Here is a 21,599-nt window from a genome sequence, read left to right on the forward strand (position 1 = left end):
AGGAAGGCAACCCCAAGAGAGCATTTTACTCTCACAGCATCCCTGCAGGAGCCACAGTCCCTTCCCACAGCAAGCAAGAGAACAGCACAAAGTACTGGGCTGGGTCAGTTCTTGGCCGGAGCAGGAAACGGAGGGAGTTCCAGGCTCTGCTGGCACAGACTCCCTGCCTGAGGGAACAGAACCCCCCAGGGCTCTTTGCAAATGCTGTGCACGCCCCCCTGGCTGCAGACACCCCCTTTTTCAGCTGCAGCTGCTGGCAGCAGCTCTCCCAAAGCAATGGTGTCTTCATGGCAATTTGGCTCCAAAGTCAGCTCAGCTCCAGAGGAAGAACACAAAGCACACAGCAAGCCCAAAGCCACAGATGCTGCAGCGAGGGAAAGCCTCGACTTACGTGCCAAGTGGGTTAAAAAATACCCCGAATAAGCCACAGAGTAGAGAGTGCAAACTGCAGCAGCCACGTGCTGGATCATTTTGGCTGCGCTGCACACGTCTGCAGCCTGTAGCCCTCCGAGCACAGAAGGACACCCGTCAGGGCTGGGCTGGCTGCTGAGAATGCCTCAGGCAGGAGGATCCTCCGGCAGCGAGCCCAGAGCCACTCTGGGCACTGAGGCCTCCGTGTCCCACAGCAACGGGAACACCACGGGGACGTGGCACTGCTCCTGTGACACCACAGCAGCAGCTCACGCAGAAACCGCCTGGAAGGTTCTCCTGTGTCACAGAGGAGCACAAAGATCCCTCCCAGGGCACAGCCTATTGCCCAAAGGATGCCAGAGGAACTCGGAAAATGCAGCACACAAGGACACCCCATAGCCCAGCCTGAACACTGAGGGGGAACAAGGACGGCACCAAACCAAAGGAAACGTGACCTTTAGTCACTGATACTTCTGACTAAAAGCAGCAAGCCTTGTTCCATCGGGGATCTTTGTTCCAGTTCTAAAAACAAGCAAGGGTCTCCACTCTAAATACACAGATGGCAGGAACTGGGGAGGAGGTGGGATTAGGAAGGAGGAGGAGGAGGGAGAGAGGAAAAGGAGGAGCAGGAAGAGGAGGAACAGGAGCAGGAGCAGGACCAGGGCTTCCAGTGTCTCCTGTGGCCGCAGGCACAGGACCATCGCCCCCACCTTGTCCTGTAAGTGAGAGGGGAGGGGGAGCTTGTCCCAAATCCATCACGGTGTCGCTGAGAGGGTTTTTTATTGGGGTGTATTTGGAGCTTGCAGATTGTGGAATTGACCCCAAATATCATCTGGCATCCCTGGGAATTTTTTTTCTCTGTGTGTGTAGGTTTGGATCTTGCAGGACCCCAAGGCTGAGCCCCTTGGGGGGATCTTTGGGGGTCCACGTGGCCATTGCCCAGTATGGGCAGGGGAGGACATAGGTCTTGGGGACCCCTGGGAGAGCAGAGGAGGGGAACCCCTGGGACCCCCAGAGTGGGGAGAGCAGAGAGGGGCGATCCCAGAGCTGGGGACCCCGTCTGGCTGGAAAGTAGGGGAGCCTGGAGAAGAGGGACCCCTGGGACTCCTGGGATCTCAGAGTATCCCATGAACCCTCCATGGACCTACAAAAGCCCCTGGAACATCCCTAAGCAGGATGCTGGAGAAAAGAGAACCCCTGGAGCCATTGGACCCCCATCATCCCAAGGAAAGGAAAACTCTGGAACCACAAAAGTGGAGAGATCAGTGATAGGGAACTCCTGGGTGAGATTTTTGGGCTGAAGCTTGACATTGTGGAGATTTTCATGGACACAAGACCCCTGCTGACTTCCAGAGATGGACTTGGCCACGGGGATCCTCTACTCCAAGGCGCTCCCACCTTGGTTTCCCCCAAACCAGGATCTGTCATTGCCAAGCTGTGGCCGGATGGAGGACGAGGAAAAACCTCAGAGATCCCTCATGAGGAGGGGCTGCAAACCCAGCCCAGGGAGCTGCAGGGAGGAAAGAGCCCCCCTGTTGGGGAAGATGCAACAGGAAAGCCTTACAAATATGATTGCCTGGCAAAAGATTTTGAGAATATAGAAACTATAAGCAAGATTGAAATGAAAGCAGGCTTTGAGATCCCTTAGTTAATGAACAACAGGAAAACAATGGTGTGGCCGGCTGAAGGTAATCCCCTTTGGATGAATCAATACCCTCTGCAAGCAGGCAGGTCCAAGGGTCTGAGCAGACCCTGCCAGCTTGGCAGAAGGGTTCAGAAGAGTAGTTTTTAGAGTTTAAAATGTAGCACAGTATGGTAATGTAGTGATTCTTATAGGCTGTATGTAAATGCTATAGGATTTGTATGCTGTACTAGATCGGTTAGTGACAATCAGAATATCCAACACAGAGGATGATTTATTGTATTGTAACGGGAACTTCGCGCTCTTGCTTTTACTCTTGCGCTCTTACTCTTACTCTTGCTCTCTTGCTCTTACTTACTTTTCTATGCTCTTAGCTCTTGCCTTTTACGTTATTACCCTCTCATCCTCTCTCTTCTCTCGGGCCTGCTCCGAGCTGCAGCTGGCAGCTCCCAGCAGGGCCCTGCACCCACGCCCTTTGCAATAAACCGCAAGTTCCACGACCTGGCTTCAGAGATCTCTCGTCTCCGTCCGTCCCGACCGTGCTACCTCCGTCTCGCCTACACCCCCCTGAGCCAGGAAGGTGTCTGGAGATCCAGCCGGAGCTCAGAGCTGGTGGAGAACCCTCATGACAGGGAGAAGCCGCACAAGTGCTTGGAATGTGGGAAGGGTTTCAGCCACAGCTCCACCCTGATGGAACACCAGAACATCCACGCTGGGGAGAGGCCCTGTGAGTGTGGGGAATGTGGGAAGAGCTTCAGTGGGACCTCTGACCTCACCAAGCACCACAAGATCCACACTGGGGAACGGCTCCATGAGTGCTTGGAAGGTCAGAAGAGCTTCAGGTGGAATTAAGAGATCGTCACTCATCAGCACTTCCACACCAGAGAGAGGCCCTGCAAGTGTCCCGAGTGTGGGAGGAGCTTTGTGCGCTGCTCCAGCTCCATCCCCCTTGGGAGGATCCGCGCTGGATGATCCCCAGTGACCCCCGTTGGGCAGATCCCTGGTGACCCCCGATCCGGGTGATCCCCGTTGGGTGGGGGAAGGTGTTGGAGAGATTTCTTTGCCCTCTCCTTGTGCTGCTGTGATTTGGTTGGTAATAAATTCCCTCCGTGTGCCCAGGCCGGGTCTGTTGTGCCCGTGCCGGATTTGCTGAGGGATCTCTCCCGGTCCTTGTCCCCACGGAGGAACCCTCGGTTCCATTTTCTGTCCCTGTGCGGCTGCGGGGGGCAGGGACAGAGCGGCTCTGGGGGTGCCTGGCATCGGGCCAGCATCACCGCTCGCCACGGGCACCCCGGAGATCCCGCGCACCTGGGCACGCATTTCTGGGCTCACCTGGGCTCCCACCTGCCCAGCGCCCCAAGGCTCCCCCTCCCTGGAAAAGCCGCCCCCGGGGCTGCAGCGTCCCGGGAACCCCCAGCCAATCACAACACAGCTGGAACGCGCCGCAGCCAGTGAGAGCGCGGGGCGTTGATGACTCATCAGTTCTGTGGCAGAGCCTGTGAGCTCGGCTCCCCAGCAGTGGCGGGAGCCAATGGGAGCGCGCGGCGCTGCCGAGCCCGCCCCGCTCCGGACTGGTGCTCCCAGCGCAGCGCGGCTGCTTCGGGGCTGCGGCCCCTGCCCGGCGCTGGCCATGGGGCGAGGGGCGGCAGCTGGGGCCGGACTGGTGGCACTGGTGGTGCTGGGAGCCCCCCCGGCTGCGGGCGCGGAGCTCCCGGGTGAGCGGGGTGGCGGGAGGCGGTGGGACAGGGGGGGAGAAGGGGGAAAAGGGGAGGAGGAGTCCCGAAAACTGAGACCAAGGGGCCTGGGGATTCACGGATTTGTGGGAAAAAAGGGGAAATGGGACCCCAGAAGTGATTTGGAGAGCGGCCGGAGGTGGGAGGGGAGAGGATGGGAAAGGGGAAATGGGGGATGGGTGGCAAAGAGGAAGCGGCAGTTCGGGCAGGAGGGTCCTGTGGCGGCCGTGGGGCACAGGGGGTGCAGAGTGGGGATCTGTGGTGGCCCCCAGAGCTCTGGTGGTGCTGGGTGGGCATCCCCTGACCTGGGTCCTGCACTCACAGGGGTGTTCCAGTTCATGGAAAAGTCCGAGTGTCATTTCATTAACAGTACGGAGAAGATGAGGTTCGTGGCGAGGTACATCTACAACCGGGAGCAGTTCCTGATATTGGACAGCGACGTCGGGATGTACGTGGGGTTCACCCCTTATGGGGAGATGAATGCAAAGCGCTCTAACAGGCACCCGGTTCAGATGGTGGACACGCAGTGCTGGCGAAACTACGAGCTTTATGCCCCGTTCACAACGGTGGAGCGCCGAGGGGAGCGCGGGGCAGAGCGCGTCCCCTCGGGCCCTGCCCTGCCAATGACCCTGGAGCTCCTGAAATTCCCAGAATCCCTCGAATTTGGGAATCGCCTCAGAGCCCGCAGCCCTCCTTGTGCCCATCACCGGGACATCCTCTCCCTCCCAGTGACCTCCCCCGCCGTGGCTCCTCCAGCCCATCCCAGTCCATCGGAGTCCATCCCGGTCACTCCCAGCGCTCCACGGCGCGTCCATCTCGGTCGAGCGTGGAGATAACGCCTCTCAGCCAATCAGAGTGCGTCGCTGCGATGACCCATCTGTTGCTAGGAAGATTAGAGGGCCCTGCGATGGACTGGGTCTCACGGCGCCGCGCACGTCATTCCCAGTTCCATCCCCGTTCCTCCCAGTCCATTCCCAGATCCCTCCCAGTGCCTCCTCAGTCCCTCCCACTTCATTCCCACTTCATTCCCAGAGCACCATCCTCAATCCGAGGGACGCTCACCCCCTCCCATTTCTCTCAGTGCCATCCCAGTCCCTCCCAGTCCATTCTCAGTCGCTCCCAGTCCCTCCCCAGTCTGCCTCCAGTCCCAGAGCACCATCCTCAATCCGAGGGACACTCACCCCCTCCCATTCTCTCAGTGCCATCCCAGTCCCTCCCAGTCCATTCTCAGTCGCTCCCAGTCCCTCCCCAGTCCCCCTCCAGTCCATTCCCGTACATTACTATTGAATTCCCACTCCATTCCCAGTCCATCCCCAGTCCCTCCCAGTCCATTCCCAGTCCCTCTCCTGCCCACCCCAGCCCTCCCCTCTCTCTCCCAGTGCCCCCCAGCTGATCCCAGTATGTCCCTGCTCTCTCTCTCTCCCCCAGTGCCCCCCAGCGTTTCCATCTCGCTGGCACCCCCCTCGAGCTCCCAGCCCGGCCCCAGCCGCCTGCTCTGCTTCGTCATGGATTTCTACCCTGCCCACATCCAGGTGAGGTGGTTCCAGGGCCAGCAGGAGCTCTCGGAGCACGTGGTGGCCACCGACGTGGTCCCCAACGGGGACTGGACCTACCAGCTCCTGGAGCTGCTGGAAACTCTCCCCCCCGGCGCGGGCTCACCTACACCTGCCAGGTGGAGCACGTCAGCCTGGAGCACCCCCTGAGCTGCACTGGGATACGGGGGAGCCCCTGGGGGCGCTGGCAGAGCCACTCGGCTGTGCTGGGAGCCACTGGGAGGGAGCTGGGCTGGAACTGGGAGAGGGGCTGGGGGCTGGGCAAGGGCTGGGAAGGGGTTTAGGCGATGCTGGGGAGGGTGGGGTGGGGTTGGAGGGGTCCTGGTGGGCACTGGGAGGGAGTTTGGGGGTTTAGGCGATGCTGGGTGTGACTGGGAGGGGGTTTCGGGTACTGGGTGTGACTGGGAAGGAGTTTGGGGGTCCTGGGTGTGACTGGGAGAGGCTTTGGGGGTCCTGCAGCCCTGGGGGGACACTGGGAGGGGGCTGTGGGATCCTGGGAGGGACGGGAGGGGCTTTGGTGACTCCCGGGGAGCCCAACAAGGGATCGGGGGAGGTTTCAGGGGGTCCTGGCTGGGCCGGGGGCCACAGGGAGGGCGCTGCGAGGGGCGCGGAGTGTCCGTGAGAGGTTTTTGGGGTGCTGAGCCCCGCGGACCCCCCAGAGATGCCGCCGGACGCCACCCGCAGCAAGATGCTGACGGGCATCAGGGGCTTCGTCTTGGGCTTCGTCTTCCTGGCGCTGGGGCTCGGCTTCTACCTGCGCAAGAGGGTGAGGGAGGGTCCCGGGGCTCATGTCCCCCCCGGCCCGGAGCGTGTGCGCTCCTCCCGGGGCCCCCCAGCCCGGTGTCACCCCCTTTTCTCTGCCCGCAGAGCTCCTGAGCCGCCGGCGGCCGCAGCCCCTCCCCGTGGGCTCGGGCCCCGCCGGGACCCCCCGCTCCGTCCCCGCTCCGCTGATTTTAGGGGGGTCCCGTGTGTCCCCCCAGCCCCGCTGGCGCTCTGCCCCCACCCAGTGCCCGCTCCCAGTGCTCCCAATAAAGCTTCCCAGTTGGCCCCGGTGCCGTTTATTGGGGGGCGATGGGGAGGGATTGGGGCGGGGGGGGCGATGGGACGGATTTGGGAAAAGGGAGGGGGACAAAGGGTGGGGGCTGGGCCCGGGGGAGCGGGAGGACGGATGGAGGAGGAGGAGGAAGGAGCGGTTGAAGGGCCTGAGAGAGGAGGGGAAGGAGGCGGGATGAGGAAGGGGGAGGAGCGGGAGGAGCGATGGGAGGAGGGGCGGGAGGAAGAGGAGAGGAGGGGCGGGAGGAAGAGGAGAGGAGATGAGGAAGAGGAGCGGAAACAAGAGAATCAGCGGCGATCCTCCGGCCTTCCTCCAGGTGTCCACGGGGGGAGCCAGGAAGATGTGAAGGCCCCAGCCAGGTGTGTTCCCAACACGGGCGCTCCGCCCACCGGGGATCACCCAGCGCGGATCCTCCCACGGGGGATGGAGCTGGAGACGCGGACGGAGCCCTTCCCGCACCGGGGCACTGCGGGATCCGCGGGCAGCGATCCCTCCTTCTTCCTCCTCCTCCTCCTCCTCCTCCTCCTCCTCCTCCTCCTCCTCCATCTCTCCTCCCGCTCCCCCCGGGCCCAGCCCCCACCCTTTGTCCCCTTCCCTTTTCCCAAATCCGTCCCATCGCCACCCCCCCCCCCAATCCCTCCCCATCGCCCCCCAATAAACGGCACCGGGGCCAACTGGGAAGCTTTATTGGGAGCACTGGGAGCGGGCAATGGGTGGGGGCAGAGCGCCAGCGGGGCTGGGGGGACACAGGGGACCCCCCCAAAAATCAGCTGAGTGGGGACGGAGCGGGGGGTCCCGGCCGGGCCCGAGCCCACGGGGAGGGGCTGCGGCCGCCGGCGGCTCAGGAGCTCTGCGGGCAGAGAAAAGGGGGTGACACCGGGCTGGGGGGCCCCGGGAGGAGCACACACGCTCCGGGCTGTGATGTTGGCACTTTTGGGTTGGTTTAGGGTAGAAGCAGACAGTCTAACATAGGTGATAGGTATTGGAAAATAATGGTAAATAAAGTACACGTAGTTTTTAGTATAAAGAAATAGCACCGCCTCAGGGCAGTGCAGTGTGTCTCGGACAGACCTGGTAGACAGACCTCTGCGGGTCAGGAAAAGAATGTTTTAGATCAGAGAAAATAAACTTGAAAACCAGAGCCAAGGAATTCCGACTCCTTCTTCAAACCTCGGGCTGGGAAAAAAGGACTGTCGGGGTCATCCTGACCGCAGGAAACCCGAGACCATTCCCCCTACTTGCCACATTTCCACAACCTTTTCCCACTATCCCCTCCTCCTCCCGTCCATTCCGGGCTCCCACCGCTCCCTTTTCCCCCTTCTCCCCCCCTGTCCCACCGCCTCCCGCCCCCCCGCTCACCCGGGAGCTCCGCGCCCGCAGCCGGGGGCGCTCCCAGCACCACCAGTGCCACCAGTCCGGCCCCGGCTGCCGCCCCTCGCCCCACGGCCAGCGCCGGGCAGGGGCCGCAGCCCCGAAGCAGCCGCGCTGCGCTGGGAGCACCAGTCCGGAGCGGGGCGGGCTCGGCAGCGCCGCGCGCTCTCATTGGCTCCCGCCACTGCTGGGGAGCCGAGCTCACAGGCTCTGCCACACAACTGATGAGTCATCAACGCCCCACGCTCTCATTGGCTGCAGCGCGTTCCAGCTGTGTTGTGATTGGCTGAGGGGTTCCCGGGACGCTGCAGCCCCGGGGGCGGCTTTTCCAGGGAGGGGGAGCTTTGCGGCGCTGGGCAGGTGGGAGCTCAGGTGAGCCTAGAAATGCATGCCCAGGTTCGCGGGATCTCCGGGGTGCCCGTGGCGAGCGGTGACGCTGGCCCGATGCCAGGCACCCCCAGAGCCGCTCTGTCCCTGCCCCCCGCAGCCGCACAGGGACAGAAAATGGAACCGAGGGTTCCTCCGTGGGGACAAGGACCGGGAGAGATCCCTCAGCAAATCCGGCACGAGCACAACAGACCCGGCCTGGGCACACGGAGGGAATTTATTACCAACCAAATCACAGCAGCACAAGGAGAGGTCAAAGAAATCTCTCCAACACCTTCCCCCACCCAACGGGGATCACCCGGATCGGGGGTCACCAGGGCTCTGCCCAACGGGGGTCACTGGGGATCATGCAGCGCGGATCCTCCCACGGGGGATGGAGCTGGAGCAGCGCACAAAGCACCTCCCACACTCGGGACACTCGCAGGGCCTCTCTCTGGTGTGGAAGTGCTGGTGAGTGACGATCCCTGAATTCCACCTGAAGCTCTTCTGACATTCCAAGCACTCATGGAGCCGTTCCCCAGTGTGGATCTTGCGGTCCTTGGTGAGGTCAGAGGTCCCATTGAAGCTCTTCCCACATTCCCCACACTCACAGGGCCTCCCCCCAGTGTGGATATTCTGGTGTTCCATCAGGCTGGAGGTGTGGCTGAAACCCTTCCCACATTCCAAGCACTTGTGCGGCTTCTCCCTGCCATGAGGGTTCTCCACCAGCTCTGAGCTCCGGCTGGATCTCCGGACACATTCCTGGCTCAGGGAGGTGTAGGCGAGACGGAGGTAGCACGGTCGGGACGGACGGAGACGAGAGATCTCTGAAGCCAGGTCGTGGAACTTGCGGTTTATTGCAAAGGGCGTGGGTGCAGGGCCCTGCTGGGAGCTGCCAGCTGCAGCTCGGAGCAGGCCCGAGAGAAGAGAGAGGATGAGAGGGTAATAACGTAAAAGGCAAGAGCTAAGAGCATAGAAAAGTAAGTAAGAGCAAGAGAGCAAGAGTAAGAGTAAGAGCGCAAGAGTAAAAGCAAGAGCGCGAAGTTCCCGTTACAATACACTAAATCATCTTCTGTGTTGGATATTCTGATTGTCACTAACCAATCTAGTACAGCATACAAATCCTATAGCATTTACATACAGCCTATAAGAATCACTACATTACCATACAGTGCTACATTTTAAACCCTAAAAACTACCCTTCAGACCCCTTCTGCCAAGCTGGCAGGGTCTGCTCGGACCCTTGGACCTGCCTGCTTGCAGAGGGTCTTGTTTCATCCAAAGGGGATTACCTTCAGCCGGCCACACCATTGTTTTCCTGGTGTTCATTAACTAAGGGATCTCAAAGCTTGCTTTCATTTCAATCTCGCTTATAGTTTCTATATTCTCAAAATCTTTTGCCAGGCAATCATATTTGTAAGGCTTTCCTGTTGCATCTTCCCCAACAGGGGGGCTCTTTGCTCCCTGCAGCTCCCTGGGCTGGGTTTGCAGCCCCTCCTCATGAGGGATCTCTGAGGTTTTCCCTCCTCCTCCATCAGGCCACAGCTTGGCAATGACAGATCCTGGTTTGGGGGAAACCAAGGTGGGAGCGCCTTGGAGTAGAGGCTCCCTGTGGCCAATTCCATCTCTAGAAGTCAGCAGGGGTCTTGTGTCCATGAAAATCTCCACAATGTCAAGATTCAGCCCAAAAATCTCTCCCAGGAGTTCCCTATCGCTGACCTCTCTACTTTTGGGGTTCCAGAGTTTTCCTTTCCTTGGGATGATGGGGGTCCAATGGCTCCATGGGTTCCCTTTTCTCCAGCATCCTGCTTAGGGATGTTCCAGGGGCTTTTGGGGGTCCATGGGGGGTTCATAGGATACTCTGAGATCCCAGGAGTCCCAGGGGTCCCTCTTCTCCAGGCTCCCCCCCTTTCCAGCCAGCCGGGGTCCCCCAGCTCTGGGATCGCCCCTCTCTGCTCTCCCCACTCTGGGGGTCCCAGGGGTTCCCCTCCTCTGCTCTCCCGGGGGTCCCCAGGACCAATGTCCTCCCCTGCCCATACTGGGCAATGGCCACGTGGACCCCCAAAGATCCCCCCAAGGGGCTCAGCCTTGGGTCCTGCAAGATCCAAACCTACACACACAGAGAAAAAAACCTCCCAGGGATGCCAGATGATATTTGGGGTCAATTCCAAAATCTGCAGTCTCCAAACACACCCCAATAAAAAACCCTCTCAGCGACACCGTGATGGATTTGGGACGAGCTCTCCCTCCCCTCTCACTTACAGGACGAGGTAGGACCAATGGTCCCATGGCTGCAGCCACAGGGGACACTGGAACCTCCTGTTCCTGCTCCACCTCTTCCTACTTCTCCTTTTCCTCTCTCCCTCCTCCTCCTCCTTCCTAATCCCTCCTCCTCCCCAGTTCCTCCATCTGTGTATTTAGAGTGGAGACCCTTGCTTGTTTTTAGAACTGGAACAAAGATCCCCGATGGAACAAGGCTTGCTGCTTTCAGTCAGAAGTATCAGTGACTAAAGGTCACGTTTCCTTTGGTTTGGTGCCGTCCTTGTTCCTCCTCAGTGTTCAGGCTGGGCTATGGGGTGTCCTTGTGTGCTGCATTTTCGAGTCCCTCTGGCATCCTTTGGGCAATAGGCTGTGCCCTGGGAGGGATCTTTGTGCTCCTTTGTGACACAGGAGAACCTTCCAGGCGGTTTCTGCGTGAGCTGCTGCTGTGGTGTCACAGGAGCAGTGCCACGTCCCCGTGGTGCTCCCGTTGCTGTGGGACACGGAGGCCTCAGTGCCCAGAGTGGCTCTGGGCTCGCTGCCAGAGGATCCTCCTGCCCGAGGCATTCTCAGCAGCCAGCCCAGCCCTGACGGGTGTCCTTCTGTGCTTGCAGGGCTACAGGCTGCAGACGTGTGCAGCGCAGCCAAAATGATCCAGCACGTGGCTGCTGCAGTTTGCACTCTCTACTCTGTGGCTTATTCGGGGTATTTTTTAACCCACTTGGCACGTAAGTCGAGGCTTTCCCTCGGTGCAGCATCTGTGGCTTTGGGCTTGCTGTGTGCTTTGTGTTCTTCCTCTGGAGCTGAGCTGACTTTGGAACCAAATTGCCATGAAGACACCATTGCTTTGGGAGAGCTGCTGCCAGCAGCTGCAGCTGAAAAAGGGGGTGTCTGCAGCCAGGGGGGCGTGCACAGCATTTGCAAAGAGCCCTGGGGGGTTCTGTTCCATCAGGCAGGGAGTCTGTGCCAGCAGAGCCTGGAACTCCCTCCGTTTCCTGCTCCGGCCAAGAACTGACCCAGCCCAGTATTTTGTGCTGTTCTCTTGCTTGCTGTGGGAAGGGACTGTGGCTCCGGGAAGGATGCAGTGAAAGCAAAATGCTCTCTTGGGGTTGCCTTGCTCTGTGGCATTTCCCACCACAGGCAGTTTTTCTCCTAACAGCATCTGGTTCATGTTCCCTCTCCCATTTCAGGGCACTTCTTCTGTGGATCCCGAGCAGCTCCTCCTTCGGTGAGTGGGAAGGGAACCTTTGGTGTTTGGAATTGTGCAGCAAGTTGTGAGCTCGGCATGTGGCAGCTGAGTGCCAGCCTGGGAGGCTGAAGGAAAGTTCCTGTCAGTGTCTCAGCAGCAGCAGTAGCAGCAAAGCGATCCCCAGCAGTTTTCTCCTTTTCTGCTGAAGAGATTTTGAAGAGCTGCAGGTCTGGCTTTGCAGGCAGAGGATTGCTGGCTGGCTTTAGCCATGGTGGAATATTGAATTCCCAGCAATAAGTGGCAATGTCGACTTTAGCCCATTGTTAGTTGGAACAGCTCCAATCCCAATTTCTGCTTAGTGCAGCTGCATGTGCAGCTGAGGATAAATAAGGTGAGAACTGAGGTAGAACTTCCCGTCCCTCACGCTGCCGTCTGTCCACAGGGCACAAAAGCAGCACCAGCACCTCCTGGGGCTCCCTCTGCTTCCAAAGAGGAGGCCAAAGAGGAGGAAGACAGCAGTGAGCTTCCCGCTGTTCTGGAGGACGATGGTGAACTTCCCTCAGTGCCAGGAGGTGACAGTGAGCTTCCCTCAGTGCCAGGAGATGACAGTGAGCTTCCTGCTGTTCTGGGAGATGAGGGCGAACATCCTACGGTCTGGGAATGCAGCGGCGAGGCTCCCACACAGGAGGACAAGGACAGTGGACATCTCCTCCCCCTGGTGTGGGACCAAAATGACCAAGCTCCCACAGTGTGGGATGAGGACAGAGGACATCTCCCGTCCTGGGATGAGGATGGTGGATGTCCCCTGGTGTGGGATGAGGATGGCCAAGCTCCCAAGTCATGGGATGAGGATGTCGGAGATCTCCCGGTGTGGAATGAGGATGGAGGACATCCTGTGTCTTGGGAAGAGAAGGATGAACATCTCCCAGCATGGGAAGTGGACAGCGAACATCCCCTGGCTTGGAAAGATGATGGAGAACCTGCAGCGTTTTGGGAAGAGGATGGAGAAGCTGTAGTATTTTGGGAAGAGGATGGAGAACCTCCCTCTGCTTGGGAAGAGGACACTGAACCTCCCTCTGCTGTGGGATCCTGGGCTGAGCATTCTGACAGCAGCACAGCCCTGCAGCCAGAGGGGAGAGGGGAGTGGTGCCTGATGCAGCTGAGTACGTCTGCTCTGTCCCTGGGTGCCCGAGCAGGGCGCTGTGTGTGTGTGTCTCGGCATCAGCTGCACCCAGGGTTGCTCTGCAGCTGAATGTCACCGAGCCATTTCTTGTCCTTCCCCAGCTGAGACCAAGGGGCTCACGGCCTCAAGGAGTGGGGCTGCGTTCTGGCTCTGCTGCAGGGCGGGGTCTCACTCTGGGAGGGAGCGTCTTCCACGTGGTTTCTTTCAGGGAACACCGTGAGCGAGGCGGAGCCTGCCGAGAAATACCTGGAGCTGGAGCAGATTGGCCAAGGGTAAGGGCACGGCAGCGACCTCTGCACAAGCAGGGCCAGGGGTTGTGCTGGGGCAGGATCCAGTGAGAAGTCAGGAGCGCTCCAAACACCTTCAGACACTGGGCTACCATCCTGCTGTCTCTCAGTCCTGATCAGAATTGATAACTGTGGTCAGGAGGCATCGTCAGAGCCCCCTGAGGCTGGCAGTGTCCTGCCTGCAGCACGGAGCAGGACCTGGAAGATCTTCTGTCCCTGGAATTGGATTGCCTAAAAGAGCAACTCACCATCTGGTGACTGTCAGAAAGCAATTCTCAAGAAGATTTCTTTAAAATATTTTCCTTTGAAAAATATCCACGGGTCAGAATGATCAACCTAAAGGTTTAGAAACAAACCAGAGATGAACTAATAAGGGCTCTATTCTAGCACAGGTAGCAGACCCCATCCATTCAGTAACGGACACAGAGCTGATGCACTCAGGGGGAAAATGCATCACCTGCCTGATGGCAGGGCCCCTGAGGAACCTGCAGGTCTTAGGCAGGACATGGAAAAGGATGTAATGCATTCTTTTCCAGTTCTTTAGACACCCATTTCCCCTCCTAGGTTTTGAACTAAAGCAGTTCAGGGTGGACATTTGGGATTTGCTCCAGCCCAATTCCTTCGTGCTGGGTCTCAGTTTTCTCTTGCCCACCTTGCATGGCAGAGGACTGGTGGCTGCTGCGCTGTTGTTGGAAGGGTCGATGCACCCAGGTGTTTGTGAAAGCTGCAGGCAGCAGAGATCTCCTGTCTGGGCTGGCTTTCACTGCCAGGGCCTAAAGTGCTGCTTCTTTCTTCTCTGCTGTTTTGTCTCCAGGGCTTTCGGAACCGTTTACAAAGGACTGGACAGGGCCACTGGAGGAGAGGTCAGTGTCAACACGCCCAGCACGCCTGGCAGCTCTCCAGGGCTTTCCCCTCTGCTGGGAGCTGTGGCTGCAGCTTTGGGGGCCAGCAGAGCTTTCCTGCCCATGCTGCTCCTCTGAAGGCAGAGCAGTGTCAGCCTGCAGAGCACAGCTGGGACAGACCTGGTCCTTCTGAAGTGCCAAAGGAATGCAAGGAGGGCAGCGGTGTCTGTCAGAGCAGGATGCACTGGCTTGGTCTGCATATCTAAAAGTGTGAATGCATCAGCTGCTGGAGACTGAGGCCCAATTTATCTTCACCCCAGCCTCTGACGGGGACACTATTTAGCAGTTTTTCCATCCAGCCTTTCATCTTCAAGGGGAACCTCAAGGCCTAATTAGGGAGAGATCCTGCTTGGGCTCAATTTGGGGTTTTAGTCCTACTTCAGCAGTTCACAGAGAGAGGGAGAGAAATGAGAAGATGGATGTCCAGAGCAAAGCTCTCTCCCAAACCCTGCAGGTGTGTTTGGGTCTGGTGTCAGTGACAGCCTGTGACAGGGATCACCTGAGCCATGGATGTGCGTGTTTGCTTTGTTGTGCAATCCCAACCAGAGCAGTTGCATCTGAAATCATGACCAAATCCCATAGAACTGCTAAAGGGTTCCTGGCTGTTTTGCTCTGTTTTCACAGAACCAGAATTACCTCCTTCTTTCAAAATGGGTTTGAATACTAATAATGAGAGTGTTGAGGCCATTTGAGCAGACTGTAGGTGCAGAGGATGTTGTTAGAGCTTTGAGGCTGACAGCTGAGGGACCATTTCTGCAGAGCTTGCAAGGCCAAATGTCTCTGGCCATGTGTCCTGTGAGCAGCCCCCAGCTGGCAGAGCAATGGGCTGTGGGAATGGCACTTGCTGAGCTCTGGTGTCCCATCCCAAGGCAGTTTGGCACAGCCTGGCTCCGTCACTCCAAACAGACTCGCTCCGTGTTTGCTGTGGCCTCCTGCCACAGACTCCTGCAGTTCAAGGGCTGCCATGTCCCTTCAGGTGGCCATAAAGAAAATGAGTCTCCAAGGGCAGAACAGGGAACGAGCTGTGAATGAGATCCTGCTCCTGAAGGACAAGAAGAACCCCAACATTGTCAACTCTTTGGACAGGTGAGTGTTTCAGCTCTTATCCCGTGCCCGGGCCCTGCGTTAACCTTTCCTGACATCCCGAGTCTGTAGCCTGTTTTGAAAATGCCTGACCCAGCCACATCTTCCCCAAACAACAGCCTGGCAGTTCACTCCCTGCGTGTGCTTTTGTTGCTTTGCTTTGGTTTTTCCTTCAAGTTGACCCCATTTGCTGTGTCTCCCAACAAGTGCTGATGAACCACAGCAGAAATTATTTCCCTTGGCTTCTTCTTCCCAGCCCTTTTCCATTGCTACAGATGCCAGGCAGACCAGGTTCTTGTTTCCAGCAATGCCTCATTTGCCCATTTTTCACTGGCCTTGCCTGTTTCTGAAGGGACTTTCTGAAAGGTTTTCTGACTGCTTTTGTCCCAAGTGCTGCACGGCCTCCTCCCCTGGATAGCCCTGGCAGTTGTGTTGCCTTGCTCTGGAGGGAATGGTGGAACTGAGGAGTTCAGAAGCTGAACCAGCTGGGGGCAAGTGTTGTGGTTCCACATTGATCTGGGCTGTTGCTAACCTGCATTTTTCCCCTGCTTGCCATCTAAGGCCTGTCCTTTCTCACAGGTGTCTCCATCTCCTTTAGACTCTGTAGATTCCAAGGGCTGGGCAGCCTGGCAGGAATGTCTCTCCATCTGATTCTGTCCTCGCTGACAAGTGACCTGGAAACAAAACTCCATCCAGGCTTTTCCATGGGGGAATTGAGCACTGCCCATTCATCTCCATGCCATTGTTTTCCTCTTCCAGCTTCCTTGTTGATGGAGAGCTGTGGCTGGTGATGGAATACATGGATGGAGGAACTTTGCAGGACGTTGTCAGACAGACACGCATGGCTGAAGGAGAGATGGCAGCTGTCAGTCGGGAGGTGAGGGATCCTGCTTGTCACTCCCATGGCTGGGACACGATGGTCCTTCCAAACAGGCATGAGAACGGGAGTGGCTCCGTGCTCAGGGCTTTGTTTCTGTGCTGTTTTCATGAGCTGGAGAAGAAAGAGCCTCTGCAGTGAACGGCCTGCCAGCATCACTGCACTTCTGCTCTGTTCTTGCTCTCTCTTCTGCTGTTGTGGTACTCTCTGTCCTTTTTTGATTTGATTTGCTGTTCTCAGCTTTGCCTTGCACCGTTTGCCTGGAGCTTGTGTGCACTGCACTCCTGGCCTGTCCCAGCAAAGCTGCTGCTGGCAGAATTCTGAACTGTCCTTTCTGGTGTGATATATTCGGGCCATTGGTTTTTACCCTGGTGTTTCGTGTTCTCTCTCAGTGTCTGCAGGGCCTGGATTTCCTCCATTCCAACCGGGTGATGCACAGGGATCTGAAGAGCTCCAACATCCTCCTGGGAATGGACGGCTCTGTCAGGCTGGGTGGGTGTTCCTGGCCAGGCACGGCGCTCCCGGGCTGCGGCTGTGGGGCTGCTTCCCAGTGAGGCCAGAGCCCCACAAGGGCTGCTGGGGGCACTGCCCGGGCCCTGCTGCCAGCTGAGAGCGGCTGCCCCTGCAGAGAGCTCAGGAGAGGAGCAGGGTGCCAGCAGTGCCTTTGCTCTGGCTCTGGCCCTTCCAGAGGGGCAGCAGTGGGAATCTAAAGCTCCAAGGGAATCAGTAAAAGCCACTGCATGAAAGCTGAGGGTTTCTGTAAGGGTCCAGTTCCATCTTTCCTTGGCTACAGCCCTGAGGACTTTCCCAGCTAACTTCACTACTGCATTCTCAGATGGAGAGTGGGGAATCTTTGTGCTTGGTTTCCTCATTCCAGCTGCCTTTGACAGGGTTTGTTTCTGTCCTCAGCTGATTTTGGCCTCTGTGCTCAGCTCAGCCCTGAGCAGGACCGGCGCAGCTCCATGGTGGGCACTGCTCACTGGATGGCCCCAGAAGTTGTGACCAGATCTCCTTATGGCCCCAAGGTGGACATCTGGGCCTTTGGCATAGTGACCATCGAGATGGTGGAAGGAGAACCTCCTTACTTCAGGGAAATGGGGGCCATGGTAAGAGGCAAATTCTCCAGTGGTTGCAGAGGCCTGTGAGCACAGGGGGGCTCTGCCCTGGGAGCAGCAGCTGGAGGTTTCTGCACATGGGAAGGGAATTCCCAGAGGACTCCAGCCTCAACACAGACGAATATTCTGCAGTCTCCAGCAACAATTTGCTTTGGGATTTACGTTGTTGCAGCTCTTCTGGCTGTGAGGATGACCTGAAAATGTGAAGCAAGTGCATCAGCTCTAATGTTACCCTGCAAGAAAACCCCAAACCAACCCCACATCCCACCCCCAAACCCAACAAGATTTCTGCAGGAGCTTCTAGAAGACATTTTGCAAGATGATTTCCCCCCTGATTCCGCTCACTGTGAAAGTTGTTGAAAAGCTGAAGATGATGGTTCAACATCCCCATAGTCTAACATATTTCTTTCCTAGTCCAAGCTACTTTCTCTGTGTCACCAAGCCTGTGCTTTCAGCATCACAAACCTCCTGTTTCTGGCCTGGCAGTTTCTGGGATGGGGCATCAGGAATGCATTCACTTGAGTGTCAGTGGCACTGCAGAGATGCACTTGATGTAAGAATCCTGTGAAATAACCCAGGCAGACCACATTGACTCTGGAAAATGGCCTGTAAAGCTGCTGTCCACATTTGGAGAAGCAAAATGTGCTATTGCAGATGGAGGTTCCTACTAACAGAGTCAGCCAATGAAACTGGCTCTCAGGGAGAGATCATTTGGATGTTGAAGAGGTTGTGGCAGCCCCAGGGTTTGGGTTTTTTGGCTGGCACAGAAAAATGAGCTGTGAGCAGCATCTCTGTCAGGGAGGAAAGTGGCCCTGGAGCTGGGGCTGAGGACCCGGGGTGGATGTGAGCCCGTGTGGGTGTGAAGGAAGCTGGCAGAGCGCTGAGTTTGCTTTCCCTGCAGGCTCGCGCTCTGATCCGGCAGAACGGGACCCCGCAGCTGCAGGAGCCCCGGCGCCTGTCGGCTCTGCTGCGGGACTTCCTCGAGTGCAGCCTGGAGCCGGACGAGGAGCGGCGCTGGGCTGCCCAGGAGCTGCTGCAGGTGAATGCCAAGGGCTGCAGGGCAAGCAGCAGCGCGAGGGAGGGGTTTTCTTGTGGGGCCCCCTCCGACAGTCTCCAGCCTCGCTGCTTTCCACACGCAGAGCGAGCAGAATCCTCGCCTGCTTTGGCCTGGCAGGCTCCTTTCGAGGCCAGCTGGGCCTGGTGCCCCACAGCGAGCAGGGACATCTTCAACAGGTCAGGGGGCTCCGAGCCCTCCCCGACCTGAGCATGGAGGTTTCCAGGGAGGAGGCACCTCCCACACTTCTGGGCACCTTCTGTCAATGTTCCCCCACTCTCCTGGTTAAAAAATTCTCCCTTAGATCTAATCTGAGCCTGCTTCCCTCTCTTGAGTTTCAAACCATTTCCCTTTGTCCTGCTGCGACAGGGCCTGTGCGGAACTTGACTCTGGGAAGTAACAGTTCATTTCTTTCTTTTTTATCCTTTGGGCAGCACCCGTTTTTGTCATCAGCCAAGCCTCTCTCCAGCCTGACCCCTCTGATCACTGCAGCGAAGCAACTGAGGGAGCAGTGGAGGAGATGAAGCACTTGAGGGAGCTTCTTGTTACAGTAGTTATGACAATTAGTTAGTTATGGTAGTTAGCACTGCTAGTTAGTTATGGTAGTTAGCTCTGGTAGTTAGTTATGGTAGTTAGCTCTGGTAGTTAGTTATGACAGTTAGCACTGATAGTTGGTTACGGTAGTTAGCACTGATATTTAGTTATGGTAGTTAGGACAGCCTGTTTGTTATGACAACTTTTGGAATAAAAATTCTTTTAAACCTCAACTCCCTTGACGTGTCCCTTCCTTCTCCCGCTGTGCCTCAGCTGCCCGGAGCCATGTGAGGGGAGAGCGGGCCCAGCCTGGCCCAGAGCTGAGCCCCAGCAGAGCCCTGGCAGAGCCCAGAGCAGCCTCGGCACCTGCAGAGTCAGCCTGGAAGGAGGCGCTTGGAGCCTTCGGGGCTGCACCCGGCTCTGGGTTACAAACTGTGTGTGCTGGAAAATGCCAGTGGCTCTGCAGGAGGGCAGAAGGGGCCCGGGGAAGGCCCAAGTGCTCCATGCAAGGGAAAAACCTGCCCTGGCTTTGGTGTAAATAACTAGGCAGTGTTGGCTTTTGCTTCATGTATTGACTTGTGCAAATTATTCTTAATCACAATGAGTTTGATATGGTACAGTTTGTAATCACCTTTCACTGCTTTTGCTATAGTATAATTTGTCAGGTTCTTGTGGCCAATGCCCTTGCCCCTGTGCAGCTCGTATCCTCAGAACATCATTTATGGATGATATTTTAGTTTGTGGACAGTGTGAAAAACATACATTATAGTTTTGGCTTTCCCAAAATATTAAAGTGGATGCCATGTGTTGTGCATTGTAATGTTAACTTTTGCAGAAGTAGCTGTAGTTGTGAAATAATAACTAATGCTTTTATTTTTGTAACTAACTGACAATAATGAGAATGACTCAGACATATTTGTGAAATAGCTTATGTTGGTTTAAAGGACTTGTGGAAATAGCTAAAACTGTCTGCCTGGTCAGATAACATTTAAGGAAGGGATGTGATGAGGACCCCTGCCACTGACCCTTCCGCTGTCAGTAACTGTCACCTGCTGCAACCACAGAACAGGGGGCCCTTGTGAGGGAGTGACACACAACCCTCAAAACAACAACCCACGATTCCTGCACGTACTCTAAAAAGGCAGGTTGGGGGGTCAGACCAACCTAAAGAATTCCTGGAACATGTAAAGGAGTTCAAAGAAATGTTTGAATGTGTATAATTTGAACAATACAATGGAAAAACTAGACAAGAAGAGTTGCTGTGGTTAACCATTGTGCCTCTGGCCATCGCCCAGCACCCAGCGCTGTTACTGAGCTGTTCCTTATTTTTCCTTATTAAACTTTGAAAAATTCTAAAGAATGAGGCTCCTTTCTCACTTTGTCCCCAAGGTGCTCACCCCTTGCTCTTCCCCCAAGCCAAGATTTGTCAATCCTACACCTTGTCTAGGTAGAGCTGGAGAAGGCTGTGAGGAAAAGGAAAATGCACCTGTGGGGAGGCCCATGGGAGTCTCAAGCTCCCAGCTGTGGAGGACTGGTCCCAAATAAGAAGAATAGATTTCAAGGTTATGGTCATAAGCTTGCTTCTCCCATAGATCTTTGCAGGCACATGCTAATTTATGTAAAGTTATGTTACCTCATTGGCCTGTTGGCCTAGTTACCCAAGTACAACCCCTGTTACCCATCTCTGGTTAGTCCCTAGAATGTTCTCCTCTCTGTCCCTCCATTTGCCCTGGTTTACTGCATTCCTCTGCCCCTGTTTCCCTGTTAGCTGACCCGACCCTTAACCCCTCCTTTGCCCCATTTTCCCCATATCCATTGGACCCTGACCCTCAGCTCCACCCTCACTACCCCATATAAAAACCCCCTGTGCCCTCAGCTTGCACCCTGTCTTTGTCCCTGGACCCTGTTCAGCTGTGGACCCTGTTCCTGTACCAATAAACCCAGTTTGCTGGAGATCACACACAGACCCACCCTGCCTGCTGTGTCAGCTTTATAAAGCAGCCGTGAGCTTCGGGCTCCTGAGTGCCGGACGCTCCAAGGGCCTCGGCAGCGCCAGGACGCTCCAGACTGGGACAGCCAGGCAGGTGAGGAGGAAGTCACTGCCCCTATCCCCTCTCTCCTGCTCCATCTCCCAGCCCAGCATTGCTGCAGGACAGCCTCACTACCAATGCCATCCTGCCAGGGATGGACTGGGGGGATCTCCTTCCCCTTCCCTCTGGCATGGAGGCAAATCCCATCTTCTCCTTCTCTGCCCTTCTTCCTCTCCTCATTCTCTCCTTCAACCATCCACATTCCTTTCCCATCTCCTTCCTCCCTTGTTCCTTCTTCTTCCTTCCTCTCCTTCTGCCTTTTCCTTTTCCCTTCTCCCTGTCTCTTCCTCTCCTTGTCCTTCCTCCCCCAGGCACTGAGCTCCTGATGGAGACTAGGGAGAAAAAACCCCTGCCACAGAACCTCGTGGAAGAGGCCATTTGGAACGGCTCCACGGTGCAGGAATCCAACGGGGATGAAAAGCACCAGAGATCCCACACAAGGAGGGGCTGCAAACCCAGCCCGGGGAGCTGTGAGGATGTAAAATCCTCCCTGTGCTGGGGAATGTGAGAAGAGCTTCAGACAGAGCTCAGCCTATTCCTGGCACCTCCAAAGACAGCGGTGCAGGATACAGAGATCCCCCTGCAGGTCCATGGGCATGCAGAGATCCCCCTGCAGATCCATGGGGCTGCAGAGATCTCCCTGCAGGTCCATGGGGATGCAGAGATCCCCCTGCAGGTCCATGGGGCTGCAGAGATCCCCCTGCAGCCCCAGGAGGAGCCGCGCTGGAGCACGGGGATGCCTGAGAGGAGGCTGTGACCCTGTGGCCAGAGGGGCCCCGCTGGAGCAGCCTGTCCTGGCAGGACTGACCCCGGGGCACAGTGACCCACGCTGCAGCAGCTGGAGGGGGGCTGTGCCCCATGGGATGGACTCAGGCTGGAGAAGTTCCTGGAAAAGT

The 21,599-nt window shown here is 57.0% G+C and overlaps 1 protein-coding gene and 1 pseudogene across 1 annotated transcript in view; both read left to right on the forward strand.

The window, feature by feature from the left end:
• The window catches only part of LOC132340564 (uncharacterized), a 141,199-nt gene that overhangs the window by 83,385 nt on the left and 36,215 nt on the right, over positions 1–21,599 (forward strand). The window lies entirely within an intron of this gene.
• LOC132340484 (uncharacterized) lies at positions 8,525–21,526 on the forward strand (annotated as a pseudogene).

This window comes from Haemorhous mexicanus, chromosome 32 (genome assembly GCF_027477595.1).
Source record: "Haemorhous mexicanus isolate bHaeMex1 chromosome 32, bHaeMex1.pri, whole genome shotgun sequence".
Lineage (NCBI taxonomy): Eukaryota > Metazoa > Chordata > Aves > Passeriformes > Fringillidae > Haemorhous > Haemorhous mexicanus.